This window comes from Lepidochelys kempii, chromosome 14, assembly GCF_965140285.1.
Source record: "Lepidochelys kempii isolate rLepKem1 chromosome 14, rLepKem1.hap1, whole genome shotgun sequence".
Lineage (NCBI taxonomy): Eukaryota > Metazoa > Chordata > Testudines > Cheloniidae > Lepidochelys > Lepidochelys kempii.
In genome coordinates this window covers 40,732,419-40,753,775 of record NC_136393.1, presented here as the reverse complement: position 1 = coordinate 40,753,775, position 21,357 = coordinate 40,732,419, and the positions used below count along the sequence as shown (strand labels likewise).

The window sequence follows — 21,357 nt, the reverse complement described above, 5'->3', positions numbered from 1 at the left end:
CCCTATACACTGAAATGGAAGTACAAGATTTATATTTCCATTGATTTATTTTATTATAAGGTAACAATGAGAACGTCAATCATTTTTCAGTAATAGTGGCTGTGACGCTTCTGTATTTTTTGTGTCTGATTTTGTAAGCGAGTAGTTTTTAAGTGAGGTGAAACTGGAGTTTCGCTTTTTAAGTGAGGTGGCAAATCAGACTCCTGAAAGAGGTGCAGTCATCTGGAAAGGTTTAAAACGACTGATGTAAAGATCAAACCCAGGGGATTCCTATAAAACCTTCTGTGCTGCCTGCCACTTGGCACCAAGGGGTCCCTGGGTCACATGCATCTTTCCCCCAAACTCCATCTCTGGGCAGGCTCAGCTCCTCTCTCCTGCAAGGAGGGAACTGGAGCCAAGGCCGTGCAATAGCGCTGTCTGCAGTGTCTTGAGAGAGTGCGTGCCAACCTCAGGGCAGACTGCTGGGAACCAGGGCACAAATCCAAACTGGCTGAGAATTCTAGACCTAGATTTCACCAACCAAACATGCAGGGTAACCTCCCCCGGCATCCTAACAGCCTAGCCATGCAGTCCCCTTGGGTTCTCCGATCTGTCTCGCAACCCAGGTGAGCCTGCCTTTGAGAGGCAGATGGTCTCTTACACTCAGAATCACAACAGTATTCAGGTTACTCCCAGTCCCACAGGCCCAGGCACCCCAGGTGAACTGCACCTTAGACATCACACCAAAGACCACGCGTGTAGCCAGTCTTATTATAGGACAATTTATTAAAAAGGAAATAAGATTTATTTACAAGGCTAAAGCGGGTGAACATACATACACAATGAAGCTACAAAGTTTCAAAAGGTAACAGAAGCATCTATAGCAGACATGGGGACTTTGGCATGACCTGCCACCTGGTCTGTCTGTGTCACACCTACCCCCTCCCTGCCCTTTTCAAACCCACTGGGCTCCAGGAAGGGAGAGAACAGACATTTCTCCTCTTGCTCCTACGTTCCAGGCCCTAGGTGTCCCACGAGGAGTGTAACAGGGGGTCTACTCCCTTGGCAGGTACAGCGCTCTTAAAACTAAAAATGGAAAATTAAAACCAGTTTAAAACATTCATGCTTTTATCCAAAGCAATATCTGGCAACAGCAAATAAAAGGAACTGGTGGTGTAAACCTGCAAACTTCAAAATCAACTGGATTTTAAAAAGACCCCAAAAACTGACCCATAAAAAAAACTTTGTTAAAAAGTTCCTGGGCGGGGGGGGGCAGTGGCGCGGGAACGTAGAACATCCCCCCGTAGCTCTATGCCAGACCACCGAATGGGAATGATGAATATTTTTCAAAGATTCCATACATAATTTTCTAGAGTAAAAAGCTTCTGTGCGGGAATGTCAGGGCAGCGAAAGCTGAGGCTGGTGCCTTGGCTCAGTTAGGCAGAGCTCCTGGTCCAGCTGAGGTAGGTTAGAAAGGCTGGATTTGAGCCGTTCCACTGGCGGAAAAAGAGACGGCACGGGTGGGGGGACAAGATGTGCAAATAGCATCTCTGGTTTTCACCTGAGTCCACAGTGCTCTGCCCAGTGATGAGCAGAGCATTCCCCGATATTCTGGAATTGCTCAGATGTGATCTTGTAAAGAGATCAGTCCGGCTTTTCCGGGACTAATTCCACAGTGCTCTCCTTACAAGCCCCCTACCACGGCAGCCTCCTGTGCCTCTGTAAATGCATCGGGTTTGGTGCAGATCCAGGGTCTCTCACTGGTGCATCGCCAGCTGCTGACCCCATTCACATTGTTCAGATACGCGCAGTCTCCTCCTCCTCTGATCGGAAACCTGCAAGACAGAAGCCAGGGAGCTGGTGTCAGGTAGGAGTTGGACATTTCCCATCAGTCACAGGCAGGGAGAGACGCTCTCGCACAGTGCAGGGAGCTGCTGCACTCACAGCCCCTCACGATTCCCCTTCCTGCACCTGCCACAGGCCCCAGCTAGAAAGGGGGCAGTGGGGCAGCAAGGCCAGGAAAGGTTCGAAGATCAACTGACCTCCATGGAGCATTTATGCCGGGTGGGTATTAACCCAGTTCCTACTCTCCCCCCCACACACACCCAGCTGGGTCTGGATGGGCTCCTGCAGGCCTAACCCACCCAAACTGCCCTGGGCGCAGGTTCCAGGTGACTCTCAGCGTGGCGAGGAGCAGCAGTAACGCTGCACAGAAGAGCTGGGTCCACGGCTCCCTGGACAGTTTACATCAGCTCTCAGGCCAGAGGCCTGTCAGGACAGGCTGTATTGCAGGGGGTGGCTGGGGTGAAATGCCAGCAGCACAAACCCAGTGGCCATGGTGTGACCCCAGCCACTCACACAGAGCTTCCCGTTAGAGCTGGAGGCCAGCGCTTCCCACCTGGGAACAGGGTGGGATCCAGGTCCACAGGCAAATCCTTCCCCATGGTCCCATCCTGGCTACTCACAGTAGACATGTGCTCGGCTAGGAGAAGGCCCAGCACTACTCTTTGGGCAGGCCGAGATCTCCCTGCCCTCAGGCCACCAGCCTCTGGCTCGGGGTGAGATCTGTCCCAGAGAAGGGAGAACCCAGCTCACAGCCACCTGAGCAGATGGCTGTGGGTGGCTCCCCCACCGGCATCACCCCAGACGAGCTCTGAGGAGATGGCAATGATGCACCCAGAGCCTTCTGCTGGGGTGGGCGCCCACAAGGTGGCAGATTTCAGGGTTAACACCGCACTGAGATGCCTGTTTACCTAGTTCCGGTAAATTGGCGTCACATTAGCTATCCTCCAGTCATCGGGTACAGAAGCGGATTTAAATGGTAGGTTACAGACTACAGTGAGTAGTCCTGCAATTTCACATTTGAGTTCCTGGTCCTGGTGACTTGTTACTGTTTAGTTCCTCAATTTGTTCCAAAACCTCCTCTAATGACACCTCCATCTGGGACAGTTCCTCAGATTTGTCAACTAAAAAGGACGGCTCAGCTTTGGGAATCTCCCTCACATGCTCAGCCGTGAAGACTGCTGCAAAGAATTCATTTAGTTTCTCTGCAACGGCATGGTGCCAGCTGCGGTGTGGACAGACCCCAAGCAGGCCGGCTAACAGATGGGCTCATGAGGCAATCACAAAGACAGACTGCTGCCGACACCAGGGCATCCTTGCTGGAATATGTGAAAATATCTGACTGGGATCAAATAGGTCATCAACTGACTTGTTTTCTAAGCCTCCTCTGGGCACATTTTCCAGCTTCCCATCAACCGCAAAGGGCTCTTTTAAAAATGCCATTCAGCTGTAAGTACCTAAGACTGGCCACATGGGTCAGACCAATGGCCCATCTAGCCCAGTGTCCTGTCCTCCGATACTGGCCAGCGGTAGGTGCTTCCGAGGGAATGAACAGAACAGGGTCAGTATCGAGTGATCCATCCCATTCACACCTAGCTTCTGGCAGTCAGATGTTTATGGACACTCAGAACATGGGGTTGCATCCCTGACCATCCTGGCTGATAGGAATTGGTCGAGCTATCCTCTGTGAACTTATCTACTTCTTGTTTGAACAGAGTTATACTATTGGCCTTCACAACATCCCCTGGCAAGAAGCTCCACAGGTTGACTGTGTGTTGTGTGAAGAAATACTTCCTAATAACATCAGCCACACTGTCAGAGGCTAGTTCACCTGTACATCCACCAATGTGATATATGCCATCATGTGCCAGCAATGCCCCTCTGCCATGTGCATTGGTCAAACTGGACAGTCTCTACGTAAAAGAATAAATGGACACAAATCAGATGTCAAGAATTATAACATTCATAAACCAGTCGGAGAACACTTCAATCTCTCTGGTCACACAATCACAGACATGAAGGTCGCTATCTTACAACAAAAAAACTTCAAATCCAGACTCCAGCGAGAAACTGCTGAATTGGAATTCATTTGCAAATTGGATACTATTAATTTAGGCTTAAATAGAGACTGGGAGTGGCTAAGTCATTATGCAAGGTAGCCTATTTCCCCTTGTTTTTTTCTTTCCCTCCCCACCCCCCCCGACGTTCTGGTTAAACTTGGATTTATGCTGGAAATGACCCACCTTGATTATCATGCACATTGTGAGGAGAGTGGTCACTTTGGATGGGCTATTACCAGCAAGCGAGTGAGTTTGTGTGTGGAGGGGTGGAGGGTGAGAAAACCTGGATTTGTGCTGGAAATGGCCCAACTTGATGATCACTTTAGATAAGCTATTTCCAGCAGGAGAGTGGAGTGGGAGGAGGTATTGTTTCATGGTCTCTGTGTGTATATAATGTCTTCTGCAGTTTCCACAGTATGCATCCGATGAAGTGAGCTGTAGCTCACGAAAGCTCATGCTCAAATAAATTGGTTAGTCTCTAAGGTGCCACAAGTACTCTTTCTTTTTCCTTTTGTTTGTGTCAGACCTGCTGCCTATTCATTTAATTGTGACAGGTTTCAGAGTAGCAGCCGTGTTAGTCTGTATTCGCAAGGAGAAAAGGAGGACTTGTGGCACCTTAGAGACTAACCAATTTAGTTGAGCATAAGCTTTCGTGAGCTACAGCTCACTTCATCGGATGCATTCAGTGGAAAATAACAGTGAGTAAATTTATATATACACAGAACATGAAAAAATGGGTGTTTAAAACTATTTCTCCCCCCCTCCCCCACCACCACTGTTCCTCAGATGCTCTTGTAAACTCCTGGAAATGTGCTGGAAATGGCCCACCTTGATTATCACTTCAAAAGGTTTTCTCTCTCTCCCCCCACCCCACTCCCCTGCTGGTAATAGCTCATCTTAAGTGATCACTCTCCTTACAGTATGCGTGTTAAACACTCATTTTTTCATGTTCTGTGTGTATATAAATTTACTCACTGTTATTTTCCACTGAATGTATCCGATGAAGTGAGCTGTTAAACGTTAAATTTAATTACATTATGGTCACTATTACCGAGCAGTTCAGCTACATTCCCCACTTGGACCGGACCCTGTGCTCCGCTTAGGCCTAAATCAAGAATTGCCCCTTCCCTTGTGGGTGCCAGGATTAGCTGCTCCAACAAGCCGTCATTGATGGTGTCTAAAAATCACTTCTCTGCATCCCATCCAGAGGGGACATGTTCCCAGACAATATGGGGATAGTTGAAAACCCCCATTATTATTGGGTTTTCTGCTTTTGTAGCCTCTCTAATCTCCGTAAATTTCACAGTCCCCATCCTGGTCAGTAGTATATTCCTGCTGCTCGATTCCTATTCTTCAAGTGTGGAATTTCTATTCTGAGAGATGCTAGGATACAGTTGCATTTGTTTAAGATTTTTACTCTAATTTACTCTATACTTTCCTGGACATGTAGTGCCACTCCCCCGCCAGCGTGACCTACTCTGCCGTTCTTTCAGCGCTGATGGTCCAGGGTCAAACCCTGCTATCGGATCAACTGGGGTTTGGTTATTTGATCACACCCAGATCCCACTGAAATCCCTCTTCGGATGTCGTCTGGGCCATCTCTACTGTACCCCACTTCTCATGGCAGCCCCAGGCACTCAGCGTTTGTGACTATCAGGCATCTTTAATGCAGATGGCCCCACTAAAGCCAGACAGATCTGAAAGCTTTGGCCAGTCTCCCAGCAGACAACACTTGCTTCCACCCAGCACTAATACACAGAGTACATAGCACTGACTGGTGCGTCGGCCTGAACTCGCTATCTCAGACCCCAGGGACCCAAAGCCCAGGGAATTCACAGAGGACTTACAGGTTGTTGAATTTGGTGCCATTGGCCCATTTCCAGAGCTGCCCAGGGTCCCTCCGGAGGCCAATCCAGTGGTCAAATCTGCCTTTATAGCGCAGCAGGAAAGCCTAAAAACAGCAGAGGGAGAGGTGGGGTCAGAGCACAGGTTCAGCTGACGGAAGCTGAGGTCTCCACACTGAGAATGAGACAGCGACACGTGGTGTGAGCGAGACCCGCCACCCGCCAATGAGGAGAACAGGGGGAGATCAGCCCCTGCACCCCAGGCTTCTGAGACACCTCGAACCAGGGTGGGTACTGAAAGGCCGTGAGGGAGCCAGGAGGACGCTGGGAATCCAGCCCCAGAGGGGGGTTATCTGACTCTGCTCTCACTCTCTTGGGTTCACATTCAACAGGGATGCAGCTGACAAACCGCTCATGCCATGAAGCCCAGGACAGAGAGCTGGGCCCAAGCTCCGTGTTACAACACGGGGTGGGCAGAGAGCTGCAGAGGGAGGGGACAGTTACCAGGGGGCCAGCAGGGGGGCAATAATTAATGGGTAGGAGATTAACTGCAACATGATTTGCCAGCTCTAGTACCCCAAGGAGTTCTGCTAGCCTGGACTGCTGCCCCATCCCCCTGCTCTGCGCTTTGCTTCCCTGGAGAGGCAGGTTGAGATGAGTACGGGAACAAACTCCCTTCCCTTCAGGAGACCGAATGCCCGCTGCCCGGCCTGTCCAGCGCAGCCAGCCAGCTTCACGGTCACCATAAGCAGCTGCCATCTGCGCTCGCACACGCTGTCTGTGCAGGCGCGGACGTCAATAGCGCGACGAGACCCTGCCCTGCCGAGGTCACCAATGGGTGGGTTTCACACTGCGTTTAGGGAGGTGTCCGTACTGCGTTCCACGGCTCCTTTCAGTGACACGCCAGCACCTGCCCAGCACTGGGCACAACCCGGGGATGCAGGAAGGCCAGGCTGGCACCTCAGGGCGACACGCTGCAGGCAGAGGGCCCAGCTCATTGCTGCCCTGCACTGTCAATCACCCCCACTCTGCACGGGTATCAGTGCCCGTGCCTGGGGCCCAGCAACAGTGATTTGGACCCAGAGTGCTCAGAGATGGGCCGGGGGGAGCTAATGTCAGTCCCGACACAGAGTGCCCAGGTGCAGGGGTCTGGGAGGGAGAAGGAGGGGGGTCTTGGAGGAACACCCCCCAGGAATCCTCTGTCCCAGGGGCAGAAGCCAAACAGGCCAGGAGGAGAGACTGACTGTGGTGGCTCCAGGGGGAATGGGATGTGCAGAGAGGGGGAAGGGAAGGGAACGGTGAGAACTCACCTGCCAGGAGAATGATGAGAACTAAGAACATGCTTGCGAGGGCGACTGGGAGCACAACTGTACGTTTCTTGTAGTTACATTTCCTGCAGTTACGACGAGGGTCTGAAACAGAAAGACCCGTCAGGCAGGGCCGCGAGGACATGTCTCCCCTCCCCAGCTTCAGGGCTGGAGCTGCCTTAGAACAGTGGTTCTCACCCACCGGTTCGTGTACCCCTGGGGGTAAGCAGAGGTCTTCCACGGGGCACATCAACTCATCAAGAGATTTGCCTCGTGTTACGACAGGCTACATAAAAATCACTAAGTCAGTACAAGCTAAAATTTCCTGCAGACAATGACTCGTTTATACTGCTCGATAGACTATACACGGAAAGGTACAGCGTTGATAGTCCAATTGATCGATTTCATAATTAAATACGCAACAATCAGAGAGAGTCAGCAATTTTTCAGGAATAGTGGCTGTGACACGTGTGTATTTTTATGTCCGATTTTGGAAGCAAGTTGTTTTTAAGTGAGATGAAACTTAGGAGAGTGCAAGACAAATCAGCCTCCTGACAGGGCGACAGTCCTCTGGAAAGGCTGAGAACCACTGTACTCGAACATGCACCGTTCTGTCGATTGCTCCTTCCGTCAGACGCTCTGGGAGAAGAGCCCGGAGGGTCAGGCCGGCTGGGCCTGGCAGAACAGGCCCTCCTTCCTCTCAGCCCAGTGCCCTCCCCTGGGCACTCCCAGCCAGGCTGCCAGGAGGCCTGGTGAGCTCAGGGGCACAGAGATAAGGACCCGCATGTCCTGGTGGCAGTTGCTCAAACTGCCCCCCCGCACCATCCCCACCCCCATTCTGCCCCCTGCCAAGTGCTGGCTGGGCCCACACTGCCGAGTGCCCCTGTCCCCGCACACTGGGGTCTCACACTGGCCATACACAGCAGAAGGGGGAAGAACGAACCAGGCAGAGATGGGCCAGGGCTGTCACAGGGGGTCTGACACACCCAGCCCAGGAGGGCCCTGCACAGCCCCACGACCACCGCTGTGTGCGCCAGACAGCAGCTGTGAGCCGGGGATCGGTGCCCTGAGAGCCCCTGGGGGTGATCCAGTCCCTGCTGCCCACAGACGGGGCGTTGCTGGGCACTGGCTGCTGCCACTGAGAGCCTGGCCCCATGTGGGGCAGCCTCAGTGTCTCTCTCCAGCCTGTTCCCAGGCAGCGACACCCCATTACCTGGCTCTCCTCCAGTCTCCAGGTCTCCATTGCCCTCAACAGGCCACTCCTGCAGCGGCTCTTCGCTCCCAGCAGGTCCAGATGCTGGCCCCATCGTCTCTCTCAGCGACGCTCGGGCTGCACACGCTGCTGGAGGCGCTGGGCTGGGGTCGGCTCCTCTCTGTGACTGTGTCCGATTCAGCAGCAGCGAAGCCGAGCTGGGGCAGGGGTCCTGGCCCTGGCTCCCCCCACACCCTGCTCCAGACTCTCCAGCCGATCTGAAAGTCGAGACGGACCCAGCAGGACAGGTCAGTGGGGCGGGGGGGAGGGGCGCGATTTGTGGTTTCTCGTTCCCTGCCCAGCAGCCCAACCCCCTGCCAGAGGCGGTGCCATGATGATTGAACCCCCTTAAACGCAATCGGCCCCTCCAACCCCAGGGCTTCAGAGACCTGATCTGCTACGGACCCGACCCACCAGGGGAGTGGGGAGAGCCACCAGACACCTAAAACAGGCCCTGCCCCAGAGGAGAAGGAAGGGGGAAAAATAGAGCCCCCCGCCACCAGCCCAGAGAGGAGAAGAAGGGAAGGGGCGCTCCCCCCCTCCAGAGCCCGGCGAGCGGGAGGAGGAGGACAGAGACAATGGGAGTCGGGGTTCAGGCGGGGGGGTGTGTGTCCAGCCCCTGTCCCCCCCAGTCTCCAGCACGCCCCGCACGTTTCTCAGCAGCGACCGTCTGCGCCTGAAGCCTCCGCAGCGTCTGTGGGTTTCGACTGAGGCCTTTTAAAGCCTCGCGCTGACTCCGCCCCCGCCACACTTTTAGGAAGTGTTGGTTAGCAAAAAAACACCGGGCTGCGGGGGGGGGGTTCTCCGTCCCCTCCCCCTATTCCTCTCCCTCTCCCCATTTCCGGGCTAGGGGGGTGTCACAGAGTCCCTGGGCGATGCTCTGGAGCTGCTCCCCATGAAGCCAGGCAAGACTCTGGGGAAGTCTCCTCTCTGGGAGCAGCCTGTTTGCAGGACACAGCTCACCCGACTCCACCTTCCTGGGCCTGACCTTGGAGCATTCAGCCTCCCCTGCCCCTCCGTGCGCTTCCCACAGCGAGTCCACCCAGGCGGGGTCCCCCCTCCCCGTCCCCGGACTCCTTGGAGTGCGGGGGGGCGCAACCCCCTCCCTCTCCCCCTCCACAGGCTCCTTGGGGGGGTGGGGGGGTGCGCCCCCCTCCCCATTCTCCTTGGGGGGGTGCACCCCCCTCCCCCTGTCGGGCTCCTTGGGGGGGCGCCCCCTCCCCGTCCCCGGGCTCCTTGGGGGGCCGGGGGAGCACGCCCCCCTCCCTCTCCCCCTCCCTGGGCTCCTTGGGGGTCGGGGGGCGTGCCCCCCTCCCCCTCCCCGGGCTCCTTGAACACTGTGTGCAGATCTGGTTGCCCCATCTCAAAAAGGATCTATTAGAATTGGAAATGGTACAGAGACAGGCAACAAAAACGATGAGAGATATGGAACAGCTTCCATGTGAGGGGAGATGACTAAGGGGGGGATATAGGAGGTCTATAAAATCATGAGTGGGGTCGAGAAAGTGCAGAGGGAAGTGTTGTTTACTCCTTCACGTAACACAAGACCTCGCGGTCACACAATTAAATGAATAGGCAGCAGGTCTGTGTCACGGAGTGTGGGGGAGTCCAGGCCCTGCACCCCTCTTCCTGGGATCCACTGAGACTCTCTGCCAGCCAGTAAAACAGAAGGTTTATTGGACAACAGGAACACAGTCCACAACAGAGCTTGTGGGTACAACCAGGACCCCTCAATCACGTCCTTCTGGGGGAGCAGGGAGCTTAGACCCCAGCCCTGGGGTTCCCTGTGTTCCTCCACCCAGCTCCAAACTGAAAAACTAAACCCACCCAGCAGGTTCCCTGCTCCACTCTCCGTCCACATTCCTGGGCAGAGGTGTTACCTCCCCCTCCTGGCTCAGGTGACAGGCTCTCAGGTCTCCCATCCCCAGGGCACATTCCCAGGTCAACACTCCCCCCTCCCTGCTGAGTCACACTGTCACATCCTGACACAAACAAAAGGAAAAAGAAAAAGAGGACTTGTGGCACCTTAGAGACTAACCAATTTATTTGAGCATGAGCTTTCGTGAGCTACAGCTCACTTCATCGGATGCATACTGTGGAAACTGCAGCAGACTTTATATATACACAGAGAATATGAAACAATACCTCCTCCCACCCCACTGTCCTGCTGGTAATAGCTTATCTAAAGTGATCATCAGGTTGGGCCATTTCCAGCACAAATCCAGGTTTTCTCACCCTCCACCCCCCACACAAATTCACTCTCCTGCTGGTGATAGCCCATCCAAAGTGACAACTCTTTACACAATGTGCATGATAATCAAGTTGGGCCATTTCCTGCACAAATCCAGGTTCTCTCACCCCCTCACCCCCCTCCCAAAAACCACACACACAAACTCACTATCCTGCTGGGAATAGCTCATCCAAAGTGACCATTCTTCCTACAATGTGCATGATAATCAAGGTGGGCCATTTCCAGGACAAATCCAGGTTTTCTCACATCCCCCCCACCCCCATACACACACAAATTCACTCTCCTGCTGGAAATAGCTCATCCAAACTGACCACTCTCCAAGTTTAAATCCAAGTTAAACCAGAACATGGGGGGGGGGAGGAAAAAACAAGAGGAAATAGGCTACTTTGCATAATGACTTAGCCACTCCCAATTGGATACTATTAATTTAGGCTTAAATAGAGACTGGGAGTGGCTACTGTGAGTAGCCAGGATGGGACCATGGGGGAGGATTTGCCTGTGGGCCTGGATCCCACCCTGTTCCCAGGTGGGAAGCGCTGGCCTCCAGCTCTCACGGGAAGCTCTGTGTGAGTGGCTGGGGTCACCCCATGGCCGCTGGGTTTGTGCTGCTGGCATTTCACCCCAGCCACCCCCTGCAATACAGCCTGTCCTGACAGGCCTCTGGCCTGAGAGCTGATGTAAACTGTCCAGGGAGCCCTGGACCCAGCTCTTCTGTGCGGAGTTACTGCTGCTCCTCGCCACGCTGAGAGTCACCTGGAACCTGCGCCCAGGGCAGTTTGGGTGGGTTGGGCCTGCAGGGGCCCATCCAGACCCAGCTGGGTCTGCGGGGCTGGGGGGAGAGAGTAGGAACTGGGTTAATACCCACCCGGCATAAATGCTCCATGGAGGTCTGTAGATCTTCGAACCTTTCCTGGCCTTGCTGCCCCACTGCCCCCTTTCTAGCTGGGGCCTGTGGCAGGTGCAGGAAGGGGAATTGTGAGGGGCTGTGAGTGCAGCAGCTCCCTGCACTGTGCGAGAGCGTCTCTCCCTGCCTGTGGCTGATGGGAAATGTCCAACTCCTACCTGACACCAGCTCCCTGGCTTCTGTCTTGCAGGTTTCCGATCCGAGGAGGAGGAGACTGTGCATATCTGAACGGTCTGAGTGCGGGCAGCAGCTTGCGATGCAGCAGTGAGAGACCCTGGATCTGCACCAAACCCGATGCATTTACACAGGCACAGGAGGCTGCCGTGGAAGGGGGCTGGTAACAAGAGTATTAGAGAATCTAGCCCTGGAAAAGCCGGTCTGTGATTTCTTGTGACCATCACATCTGAGCAATTCCGGAATATCAGGGAATGCTCTGCGCATCACTGGGCAGAGCACTGTGGACTCAGGTGAAAACTTGAGATGCTATTTGCACATCTTGTCCCCCCACCCGTGCCGTCTCTTTTTCTGCCAGTGGAACGGCTCAAATCCAGCCTTTCCTACCCCTCCTCAGCTGCACCAGGAACTCTGCCTAACTGAGCCAAGGCACCAGCCTCAGCTTTCACTGCCCTGACATTCCCGCACAGAAGCTTTTTACTATAGAAAATTATGTATGGAATCTTTGAAAAATATCCCTCATTCCCATTTTATGGTCTGGAATAGAGCTGAGGGGGGATGTTCTCCATTCCCCTCCTCCCCCCAGCAACATTTTAACAAGATTTTTTTTATGGGTCAGTTTTTGGGGTCTTTTGAAAACCCAATTGATTTTGAAGTTTGCAGGTTTACACCACCAGTTCCGGGTTTTTGTTGCCAGATATGGCTTTGGATGAAAGAATGAACGTTTTAAACTAGTTTTAATTTTCCATTTTTTAAGAGCGCTGCACCCGCCAAGGGAGTAGACCCCCTGTTACACTCCTCGTGGGACACCTAGGGCCTGGAACGTAGGAGCAAGAGGAGAAATGTCTGTTCTCTCCCTTCCTGGAGCCCAGTGGGTTTGCAAAGGGCAGGGAGGGGGTAGGTGTGACACAGACAGACCAGGTGCCAGGTCATGCCAAAGTCCCCATGTCTGCTATAGATGTTTCTGTTACACAACTAAGCTACAAAGTTTCAAAAGGTATGTATGTTCACCTGCTTTAGCCTTGTAACTAAATCTTATTTCCTTTTTAATAAATTGTCATATAATAAGACTGGCTACGTGCGTGGTCTTTGGTGTGACGTCTAAGGTGCAGTTCACCTGGGGTGCCTGGGCCTGTGGGACTGGGAGTAACCTGAATACTGTTGTGATTCTGAGTGTAAGAGACCATCTGTCTCTCAAAGGCAGGCTCACCTGGGTTGCGAGACAGATCGGAGAACCCAAGGGGACTGCATGGCTAGGCTGTTAGGATGCCAGGGGAGGTTACCCTGCATGTTTGGTTGGTGAAATCTAGGTCTAGAATTCTCAGCCAGTTTGGATTTGTGCCCTGGTTCCCAGCAGTCTGCCCTGAGGTTGGCGCGCACTCTCTCAAGACACTGCAGACAGCGCGATTGCACGGCCTTGGCTCCAGTTCCCTCCTTGCAGGAGAGAAGAGCTGAGCCTGCCCAGAGATGGAGTTTGGGGGAAAGAGGTATGTGACCCAGGGACCCCTTGGTGCCAAGTGGCAGGCAGCACAGAAGGTTTTCCAGGAATCCCCGGGGTCTGATCTTTACCTGAGTAGTGTTAAACCTTTCCAGATGACTGTACCTCTTTCAGGAGCAGTGTAAACAAGTCACGATCTGAAATTTTAGTTTGTACTGACTTCGCTAGTGCTTTTTATGTAGCCTGTTTTAAAACTAGGTAAATATCTGGATGAGTTGATGTATCACCTGGAAGACCTCTGCATATCGCCAGGAGTACATGTACACCTGATTGAGATGCCTGATAGTCACAGTGGTCTACAGAATAGTTCACAAAGCGGGTTTGCCAGCTCTGTGTCAAGAGCCAGTAGCCCAATGGTCACCATAATCGGTGCAAGACCTCTGTGCGGATACTATATAAGGAGCAGTGTCTCTAGACTGACAATGATGCCCTTAAGGTCTCGGAGTTAAGGCAGGTCACGGGAGGTGATGTACCCCAGATGCTCCTTTCAGACAGGAGACAACTGAGGTTACCTCCCTGTCTGGCCATCTGTGTATTCTGTGCCTGATGTTGGATGTCTCTTTGCGCACTGAGCCAGGTGTAAAATTAGAGTGCAAAATCCACAAAAAAGGGAAATCTACAGGAAGAAACTTACAGCAGGGGGCTGTGTGTGTGTCCATCTGTGGTGTTGAAGCATAAAGACAAAGGATCAGTCTGATCTCTCTCGGTGCGCAGAGACCTACTGGATCCGTCCCCTCGGAGACAAACTGACAGTACGCATGTCTCATGAAAGAAGGGTCCGAGCCTGCCTGGCTCTGAAGTGCTGCAAGGATTTCGGGTGAGCTGTACTTGGGTAGACAGGAGAATACCTTGTTAGTTCGGTCTAGGCTCTAGAACACATGTTATGACTTTGTTATATGTAACCATTTGTTTCCAACACTTCCACTTGACTCTTGGCTTTGTTGAACTGAGGGGTGATTTCGCTGTGAGCCTATGGCAGCGCTGTGTGTTAAGTGGAGCAGTGATCTGAGCTGGACCTGGTAAGCTGGGGCCGAGGATGTTACTGTTCCTTTGGAAATAGTGAATCTGTGAATCCTGCCAGTGCCCAGGGGACCAGGGACTGGACGCTCCAGACAGATGCTCAGAGGGCTTGAGGGCAGAGTGGGCCTATTGCTACCCTGCAGTGACGGCAGGCCCAGCAGCAAGTGCGTGTGGCCAGTGGAGTTGGGGAGCTGACCCCTGGCAGGCATAGACAAGGCTCCCTCAGGCAAAGGGCAGGTGGTGGCGAGGTGCCTCCCAGCCCTGGGTACCCTGGGAAGCATTGCAGGGTATTAACTTACTGCAGGTTTGGGGCAGTTAAAAATGACACCCCAAGGCCCCAGCCCAGTGAGGAGGACCGAGGAGAGGAACTGTGACTGCGCGGGGCACCTGAGTCCCAGCACCACCCAGAGTTCTGCTCTGCCTAAAGCCCCAGTCCCGCCCCGTGAGTAGGGCTTTACCAAATTCATAACCATGAAAAATGCATCACAGCCTGTGAAATCTGGTCTCCCCTGTGAAATCTGTCTGGGGGGGGCGGGAAATATGTCCCAGTACTGCCCCCCTTACGTCTACGCTGCCTTCAGAGCTGGGCAGCCAAAGAGCAGCAGCTGCTGGGGTGGGGGGTGGGGGAGGGCCAACCTTATGGGTGGGTGATGTGGGCAACTGCCCCGAGCGCGGTGGTCACGAGGGAACCCCGCCACCCGCCAGCTCCAGGCCCTTTTAACCTCTGAGTGCTGGACCCTGGAACGGGGGGGGGGGGGGGGGGCAGGGCTGGCAGCGTCCCAGGCAGGGGCTCCTACTGTGTGCCAGGCTCTAGCTGCAAGTTCGGGCTGGGCAGGGGAGGAACAGGACCTCGTCCCCTGCATGGGCTGCTCCCAGGGCCAGATCAGAGCCACTGCCAGGAATCTCCCCCAGCAGCAGAAAGCTCCATGGCTGCCGGCCAGCTCTGAAGGTAGCACCACTGCCAGGAGCAGTGCCGAAGTCAGGGTCGCAATACTGTGACACCCCTCCCCCAATAGCCCTGAGACTCCCCATGACCCTCTTCTAGGATGGGATCCACACAGTTACAACAGGGTGACATTTCAGATTGAAATAGCTAAAACTGTGAAATTTAAAAGACTTTAAAAAATCTCATGACCATGAAATTTACCAAACTGGATGGGTGAATTTGGTAGGGCCCTACCCAGGAGACTGAACAGGGGGGTACTTCTCATTACAGACACACAAATGTGGATCTTCAGTTGCACTGTATATATCAAGGCCGCTTCTTTCTGGCAGATCCATTTGAGCTCTGCGGCACACATCTCAGACAGAACCTGGCTGCCTTTTATCCACCCGCAGCTGTTCCCAGCAGCAGAGCCTGAGAAGCTGCAGAGTGAGAGAGAGTCCGTGTCACTGTGGGTCCCTGTAACAAGGAAAGGCCCATGGGTGAGTGTTTCATCCCCCTCACCCTAATGGGAGGCTTGGCTCTGGTGTTGTCCTTCATCTCTAACTTTCCTGTAAAACGAGGCCAATATCTAGATGAGTTGACCTACTCCTCGGAAGACCTCTGTTTACCCCAGGGATACATGTACCCCTGCTTGAGAACCACAGAGTTAGGGGGTCTGGAGCAAGGACCATACGAGGCTGAATCCCATGGGGTCGGTGACCTGGTACTTGTTCATTGGAAGCGCCACCTTGATCTCCTGCATCTCAGCTTTCCTTTAAAAACAAAGTCTCATGGGTGAGAGGAAACCTGCACCGTGCAACTGGGGTAACAGGACAGCTGCAGGGAGCTGAGGACTTGTCCTGATGAACGGTTAGGGGTGGATTCACAAAGGGACTTAAGAGGCTAATGGCCACTTCAGGCACCTCTGTCTCTTGGAGTGGGAAGTTCCTTGGAGAATTCCACTGGGTGGGAGACTCAGCTGTGAAGGGAGGGGGCAGGCAGCAGCATCTCATCAACCCAAGATAGGAATAACTGGAGCAATGTTCCTTTTACATGGAGCCTCAGCTCTTTGGAACCTCTGCAAATGCTTTAGCCACGTGTTTAACTGCAGCCATAGATCGCAGTGGGAGGGCTCAGGTGCCTAAGTGTTTGCAGGATGGGCGCTCAGGGCAGTCCCTGACACCAGGGCAAAGTGGATGTGAAGAGCCACTGTCTGGATTTGGGAGCCTGCCTGCACACCAAACTCACTCAGCACTGGGTGCATGACTGGAAGGTGCTGGGCCGGGGAAAATCAGCCCTGGGTGGTTATTTTGAGTAGAAAACCAGAGCCACTTCTGGGGTCTTTCAGCTTCTAATGCCCTTTCCCCTCTGCAGCTGGATTTCAGCGTACGATAAAATCCCTCTCAATGCCAAGTCAGTGCCATAAATCACTGGACTGGGTGCAGGAATCAGTAGGCGACGTTCTCTGGCCTGGGTTAGGCCAGGGCTCAGACTAAATTATTCTTCCCAAAACTTTTAAAAGCTTAACCCCCTCCTCAAGGCAAAGAAATCAATCGTGCCCCTCACCCATCAGCAATGTGTTAGCGACCCCACCCCCGAATTTCCTGTATACATCTTCAAACACCACCCTTCCCACCATGGCTAGCCCTTCCCCATGCTTCAGGAGATGCTGGAGTAGATGATCATAACCATCCCCTCTAACCTTAAGACCTGAGGGACCCTATCCTGGAGCATCTTAAAAATCACAGTTCCCAGACTCTGGAACAGGGGCTGCTTTGCCGGGCTCACCTTTCTCCCTCCATCAGGTTAGACGATGGGGATAATGAGCCTGGAGATCTCATTCCCACTGCTCTGAGTGGTGATCATGTGCACACGACCCAACTCAGCTCTTACTGTGTCCCAGGAACGTCTTCATCTTCTGGGAGCCTCATGGCAGCTGTGGGATGATTTAACGGACTCCCTTAGTCATGGGGCCTTTCTCTCTCTCTTTAGTTTCAGAGCCAGCGTCCTGGAATCGTCTCATGGTGCGTGGAGTGGTGGCAGTGGTGGGGGGTGCTAGTCTCACTATACCAATGTGGGTTTTGGAAAGGTAGAGGGAAAGTGTTTGCCTACTCGTGACTCGTCTTTAGGAAGCTGCTGACTTATCCCTCCCAGCAGCCTGGAAGTCCGCAGGATTCACAGGAATCTGAGCTCCCTGCACGGGGCCCAGGCCCAGGGAACCAGAAACAGGAATCGAGACCCAGCCCTGGAGAATGGGGAAGGAGACCTGCTCATGGAGGACAGATGCTTGACCCAGGAACCCAGAGGAAGGGATCCATTAGGTGGGGACACGGATGTGGCCCAGGAAACTGGAGTAGCATTGCCAATCCTCCAGGATGACCGGGAGTCTGCAGGAATTAAAGATTAATTTAATTCAGGCCTGGGTGTTTCTCTGTGTAATGTGACCTCAGTGCTCCTGAGGAGAGCCATTGTTTGTAAATGTTTCAGTAGCAGACATAGTTATCATTCATGGACAGACAGACATTTATTCATAATTAGAACTGGTCAAAAATAGTGGGAGTGGAGAGGGTCATGAAAATTGAAGAAGAAACCACTTCCCCCCATATTCTTGAAACTTATTTGCAAATGTTTTTAATGATCAAATTCTGATTAGTTTTGGTGGGAAAAATGCCACATTCTCTCTCAAGTGGGCAGAGAAATCCAAAATGTTTTTTTTTTAAACGGGAACTTTTTTCAAATGATCAATGTAATCCCAAGTGGCATTTCTAGTTAAAAGGTTGCATTGTCAGTGAAAAACCATTTTGAACCAGCTCTATTACTGTATAACAAGATGAGTTTATTTGTCATGCTGCATTGTTTGGGCCAAGTTCCAAGTGGTATTTCAGCTTTTGCACCGCTCTTCTCTTCTTGCGTCTGCCCCGCTCATAAACTGTGGCCTTAATCTCAGCCCTGGAAACCATTACGTGCATTTTTAACTTTAATGACTGCTGTGAATAATTCCATTTCAATAGAACAACTCTGAGGTCGGGTTTACGCTACGGCCCTATATCGGTGTAACGACATCATATATTTAATTTTCTTTCTTTTATATGTGAAAGTTATTGAGAGGTGAGAGCAGGTAAAATACATGAACAGGTTCGGACAGTCCAAGTTTGTCAGTGCAAAGTGACAGCAGAGAAGTGGTATCTGCTAGTTTTCCATAAGTCTCTCAGGGGTACCCAGGATAACTTTGGGGATCTCTGTCTTGCATCGGAAATGTTCCCTGAAAGTGTCCAAACAGCTCAGAGGTACAGAACCATTCCCTGGATCCATTCTTATAGCTGTCTTCTCCGGAAAGCAGTCTGGCAAGTGTTCCTGTCAGCTCATTGCTAGGTTATCTGCCAAAACGCTAGAGTTTTCAGATGCCGAAGTAGCCTTTTGAATCATGGTGAAATTATTCTCCCGGTCACCACCAAAATTTGAAATGGTGCCCCTGAGTGCACAGTACCCTACCGTGCTCCCCTGTAGGAGCTGCATTAACAGGCAACTCTGCAAGTTCTCTGCATGCCTCTGCAAGTGACCCCCACGCCTCTCCATTTCCTTGGCCACATGGATCCTGTCCCCATGCTGGCGGCTAATCCAGAAAAAGGGGGAAAGAGCTCACCACTGCGACCACCTGAGGGATGTGTTGGGGTGAGATCAGCTGGTCAAAGCAGGCAATAGGGACAGAATCGGAGACTTGAAGCTCCTCGAGTGACCTCTGACCTTTCCAGACCTGCCCTTCAATCAGACACAGCCATTGTAAAGTTGAATGTGATAGTAACTAGACCCATTTTAAACCCTTCACCACACAAGACAAAGCCCATAGGATTCATCATGAACTATTTATTTCTCCTCCCCTGGATTCCTGCAGCCACCAGCCACCTTGGAGCTTTCCCTCGTCTCTCCCAGGCTATGCTCACTTGATGGCAGGAGCTCAGCGGAGGATCCAGCTTTGCTCTTTCGCTTCCATTCTTCACCTCTTTGGGTGGCTGCATTTGCAGCTGAGCAGCCTGATGGAAACACTAAGTCCTCTGTCTCGGCAGGCAGGCCCAGCCACGAAAGCCAAAGACTCCCTGAACTCTCAGGAGTGGAGGCTTTGCCCATAGGGTAGGGTTACCATATTTGAACTTTCAAAAAAGAGGACACTCCGGGGGGGGGGGAGTTGTAGCCCTGCCCCCTATCTACTCTCTCCCACTTCCTGCCCCATGACTGCCCCCCACAGAACTGTTAACCCCTCCAACTCCTGCTGCTCCTTGTCCCCTGATCGCCACCCCCTCCGGACCCCGCCCTCTGTCTAAGCCTTCCTTCTCCCTGTCTCCAACTACCTCCTCCTTAGAACCCCCCACCCTAACTTCCCCCCTAGAACTTCCCCCCGTACCTGTCCCCTGACTGCCCCACCCCCTATTCACACCCCCACCCCCTGACAGACCCCCAGGTCTCCCACACCGATCCAACCACTCCCTATCCCCTGACTGCCCCCACAGAACCCCCGACCCATCTAACCCCCCCTTGCTCCCTGACCCTTATCTCCCCCGACTCCTCTCCATATGCCCACCCCCTGACAGGCTCCCCACAGAACCCCTGACCCATCCAACCCCTCCTGCTCCCTGTCCCCTGACTGTCCCTTGGGACCCCATGCCCCTTCTCCAGCCCCTCGGCCCCCGTACCCTGCTGCTCAGAGCAGTGTGTCTGGGGTGCGGAGCCAGACACAGTGCCGCGCTCCCCCGCAGAGCGCACAGCTCCCCACCCCCTGCCCCCAGAGTGCTGCATTGGGAGGAAAATCCCGGCCCGTTGGAGAGTTTTACAAATTCCTCCCGGAGGGCGATTTAAAACCCAAAAAGCCGGACATGTCCGGGAAAATACGGACGCACGGTAACCCGACCACAGGGACTCCAGGATCTGCAGCTGCTGCCACCTCTATGGTGATTCCTCCAACTCATCACCAACCAGCTCTTCCCCATTCTGCCAGCCGGCCCCACGGTCTGACCGTGCAGGAGAACAGAAACCCTTTGGGACAGCAGGAGAGTCTCCTCAATGCCGCACTCTTTGCATGGCTTCCCGCGGTCACCGGGAAACACGACTGCCCTGCCCCCAGGAGTCTCTCAAGGAGCTGCCGGCGCAGTCACTGGGCACCCACTCGTAATGGTCTCGGGCAGTGGCATTGCAGAGGGAGCTGAGCAGACCGTCCCTTCTGTGACTTCCTGAATTGCTGCCAGGACTGATTCTCCTCTGTGCTAGGGAGAGTCCCAGAGGAAAAGCAGCTGTGGTGGGGGAGGGGGCAAGACAAGCTCTTCCCCAAGCCCTTGACTAGCAGGCAAGCAGGACTCTGGGAGCCAGGGATCGGTGTGTCTTGCTGGGAGAGCAGAGCTGGAGAGCAGAAAAGGGCACTGGAGGAATTGTAGAAAAGTCAGTGTCATGGCCGAGTCATGGGCAGCCAGATCTAGTGGTCAGAGGCAGAGTCTGGGTCAGGACACTGGAAGAGCAGAAGCAAAAGACCAAATTGTGTTCAGCACCTCAAGTCAGATGAGTCACCCCGAGTCCGGATGCCAGGAAATCAAGCCTGGGGAGCGGGAGCAGGACAGCTAACACACGGTCCAGAGGGGGCGGGTGGGAGCTCGGGTGTTCAGACAGATTCTTGTTCCTGCTGCTGGTTTAAGGAGGTCCTGGGGGCCGATTAGCTGCTCTGGGACTCTGCCAACAGAGCCTCAAAATGGGTCTGGACTTCATCAGTCCTAGCTAAGCAGTTTTTCGTAGGCTTCCAGGTGGTGTGCTGGAGGGTGGCTGCTCCCAGGAACCCTGCAGACCTGGGTTAATGACCCATGGGTCATGACAGTGAGTGATCTCTCCCCGCTCAAACCTCCTGCACGAAACAGTCTCCAGGGTCCCGGACGCATCCTCTGAGAATAAAAAAAACACAGTCATGAGGACAAATAGGCTATGGAAAAGGAGCCCCCTCTTTGTTGCAACAGCCCCAAGGGCCCAGAAGAGTGGACGGTTCTTACCTCCAGGAGATGCCTGGGATCTTCCATCTAAGTCTCACTGGGACCCCTGTTGGTCTGACAGGATGATATCATCTGTCATAGAATCATAGAATATCAGGGTTGAAAGGGACCTCAGGAGGTCATCTAGTCCAACCCCCTACTCAAAAGCAGGACCCATACCCAATTATATCATCCCAGCCAGGGCTTTGTCAAGCCTCACCTTAAAAACTTCTAAGGAAGGAGATTCCACCACCTCCCTAGGCAACGCATTCCAGTGTTTCACCACCCTCCTAGTGAAA

At 53.3% G+C, this 21,357-nt stretch overlaps 1 protein-coding gene and 1 non-coding gene across 3 annotated transcripts in view; both read right to left on the bottom strand.

Moving 5' to 3' along the window:
• LOC140904638 (uncharacterized) overlaps positions 1 to 21,357 on the bottom strand; it is an 819,798-nt gene that overhangs the window by 146,306 nt on the left and 652,135 nt on the right.
• LOC140904634 (uncharacterized) lies at positions 796 to 11,678 on the bottom strand. 2 transcript variants are annotated; one of them, XR_013634694.1, is made up of 6 exons: positions 11,598 to 11,678; positions 8,246 to 8,502; positions 7,036 to 7,137; positions 5,729 to 5,832; positions 3,653 to 3,734; positions 796 to 1,814 (listed from the first exon to the last, which is right to left on the bottom strand). It is a non-coding gene; the product is annotated as an uncharacterized LOC140904634 (transcript). The 2 variants fall into 2 exon arrangements; XR_013634693.1 differs by lacking the exon at positions 11,598 to 11,678 and having other exon boundaries at positions 8,246 to 8,991.